Genomic DNA, 2500 nt, shown 5'->3' with positions numbered 1-2500 from the left:
CTGCTGCTGCTTGTCGTCAGACAGAAAGAATTATAAGCCCTGGGACAGGACAGAGAAGGTGAGAAGGTGAGAAGGTTCAAATAAAGGTTTAAAGCTTTGATGATGAGCAAGAAACACATGGCAAAAAGCTCTCCTCGGACTGTGAGAGAAGAAAAAGCCTACAAAACCGGGTATTCCCAGGTGGTCTCCCATCCAGGTACTAACCAGGCCCAACCCTGCTTAGCTTCCAAGATCAGACAAGATTGGGCGCTTTCAGGGTGGTATGGCCGTAGGCGTGAGAATGTTTTATTTTACTTCTCTTATTCTGTTGCTGCTGCTGCTTGTCGTCAGACAGAAAGAATTATAAGCCCTGGGACTGGACAGAGAAGGTGAGAAGGTGAGAAGGTTCAAATAATAGTTTAAAGTTTTGATGATGAGCAAGAAACACATGGCAAAATGCTTTCCTCGGACTGTGAGAGAAGAAAAAGCCTACAACACCTGTTATTCCCAGGTGGTCTCCCATCCAGGTACTAACCAGGCCCAACCCTGCTTAGCTTCCAAGATCAGACAAGATTGGGCGCTTTTAGGGTGGTATGGCTGTAGGCGTGAGAACGTTTTATTTTACTTCTCTTATTCTGTTGCTGCTGCTGCTTGTCGTCAGACAGAAAGAATTATAAGCCCTGGGACAGGACAGAGAAGGTGAGAAGGTGAGAAGGTGAGAAGGTTCAAATAATAGTTTAAAGTTTTGATGATGAGCAAGAAACACATGGCAAAAAGCTTTCCTCGGACTGTGAGAGAAGAAAAAGCCTACAAAACCGGGTATTCCCAGGTGGTCTCCCATCCAGGTACTAACCAGGTCCAACCCTGCTTAGCTTCCAAGATCAGACAAGATTAGGCGCTTTCAGGGTGGTATGGCCGTAGGCGTGCGAACGTTTTATTTTACTTCTCTTATTCTGTTGCTGCTGCTGCTGTTGCTGCTGTTGCTGCTGTTGCTGCTGTTGCTGCTGTTGCTGCTGCTGCTGCTGCTGCTGCTGCTGCTGCTGCTGCTTGTCGTCAGACAGAAAGAATTATAAGCCCTGGAACAGGACAGAGAAGGTGAGAAGGTGAGAAGGTTCAAATAATAGTTTAAAGTTTTGATGATGAGCAAGAAAAACATGTCAAAAAGCTTTCCTCGGACTGTGAGAGAAGAAAAAGCCTACAAAACCTGTTATCCCAGGTGGTCTCCCATCCAGGTACTAACCAGGCCCAACCCTGCTTAGCTTCCAAGATCAGACAAGATTGGGCGCTTTCAGGGTGGTATGGCCATAGGCGCGAGAATGTTTTATTTTACTTCTCTTATTCTGTTGCTGCTGCTGCTTGTCGTCAGACAGAAAGAATTATAAGCCCTGGGACAGGACAGAGAAGGTGAGAAGGTGAGAAGGTGAGAAGGTTCAAATAATAGTTTAAAGTTTTGATGATGAGCAAGAAACACATGGGAAAAAGCTTTCCTCGGACTGTGAGAGAAGAAAAAGCCTACAAAACCGGGTATTCCCAGGTGGTCTCCCATCCAGGTACTAACCAGGCCCAACCCTGCTTAGCTTCCAAGATCAGACAAGATTCGGCGCTTTCAGGGTGGTATGGCCGTAGGCGTGAGAACGTTTTATTTTACTTCTCTTATTCTGTTGCTGCTGCTGCTTGTCGTCAGACAGAAAGAATTATAAGCCCTGGGACAGGACAGAGAAGGTGAGAAGGTGAGAAGGTTCAAATAATAGTTTAAAGTTTTGATGATGAGCAAGAAACACATGGCAAAAAGCTTTCCTCGGACTGTGAGAGAAGAAAAAGCCTACAAAACCGGGTATTCCCAGGTGGTCTCCCATCCAGGTACTAACCAGGCCCAACCCTGCTTAGCTTCCAAGATCAGACAAGATTGGGCGCTTTCAGGGTGGTATGGCCGTAGGCGTGAGAACGTTTTATTTTACTTCTCTTATTCTGTTGCTGCTGCTGCTGTTGCTGCTGTTGCTGCTGCTGCTGCTGCTGTTGCTGCTGCTGCTGCTGCTGCTTGTCGTCAGACAGAAAGAATTATAAGCCCTGGGACAGGACAGAGAAGGTGAGAAGGTGAGAAGGTTCAAATAAAGGTTTAAAGCTTTGATGATGAGCAAGAAACACATGGCAAAATGCTTTCCTCGGACTGTGAGAGAAGAGAAAGCCTACAACACCTGTTATTCCCAGGTGGTCTCCCATCCAGGTACTAACCAGGCCCAACCCTGCTTAGCTTCCATGATCAGATGAAATCGGGCACTTTCAGGGTGTTATGGCTGTAGGCGTGAGAGTGTTTTATTTTACTTCTCTTATTCTGTTGCTGCTGCTGCTGTTGCTGCTGCTGCTGCTGCTGTTGCTGCTGCTGCTGCTGCTGTTGCTGCTGCTGCTGCTGCTGCTGCTGCTGCTGCTTGTCGTCAGACAGAAAGAATTATAAGTCCTGGGACAGGACAGAGAAGGTGAGAAGGTGAGAAGGTGAGAAGGTTCAAATAAAGGTTTAAAGCTT

The 2500-nt window shown here is 46.7% G+C and overlaps 3 non-coding genes and 4 pseudogenes across 3 annotated transcripts; all 7 read right to left on the bottom strand.

Annotated features, from left to right (window-relative positions):
- Window positions 1-155: 155 nt before the first annotated feature.
- On the bottom strand, window positions 156-274 carry LOC149295480 (5S ribosomal RNA). The gene has a single exon (XR_016275209.1). It is a non-coding gene; the product is annotated as a 5S ribosomal RNA (ribosomal RNA).
- Window positions 275-465: 191 nt separating this feature from the next.
- Window positions 466-584, bottom strand: LOC149295479 (5S ribosomal RNA). The gene has a single exon (XR_016276446.1). It is a non-coding gene; the product is annotated as a 5S ribosomal RNA (ribosomal RNA).
- A 199-nt stretch (window positions 585-783) lies between these two features.
- LOC149295478 (5S ribosomal RNA) lies at window positions 784-902 on the bottom strand (annotated as a pseudogene).
- A 269-nt stretch (window positions 903-1171) lies between these two features.
- LOC149295477 (5S ribosomal RNA) lies at window positions 1172-1289 on the bottom strand (annotated as a pseudogene).
- Window positions 1290-1488: 199 nt separating this feature from the next.
- LOC149295476 (5S ribosomal RNA) lies at window positions 1489-1607 on the bottom strand (annotated as a pseudogene).
- Window positions 1608-1798: 191 nt separating this feature from the next.
- LOC149295475 (5S ribosomal RNA) lies at window positions 1799-1917 on the bottom strand. Its single transcript, XR_016275208.1, has one exon. It is a non-coding gene; the product is annotated as a 5S ribosomal RNA (ribosomal RNA).
- A 245-nt stretch (window positions 1918-2162) lies between these two features.
- On the bottom strand, window positions 2163-2281 carry LOC149295474 (5S ribosomal RNA; annotated as a pseudogene).
- Between the last annotated feature and the right edge of the window lie 219 nt (window positions 2282-2500).

Source organism: Sceloporus occidentalis, unplaced genomic scaffold, assembly GCF_023333645.1.
Source record: "Sceloporus occidentalis isolate IW3139 unplaced genomic scaffold, rSceOcc1.0.p SCAF_38, whole genome shotgun sequence".
Classification (NCBI taxonomy): Eukaryota; Metazoa; Chordata; class Lepidosauria; order Squamata; family Phrynosomatidae; genus Sceloporus; species Sceloporus occidentalis.
The sequence above is the reverse complement of the archived record's forward strand: the minus strand, read 5'-3'. Positions and strand labels throughout refer to the sequence as shown.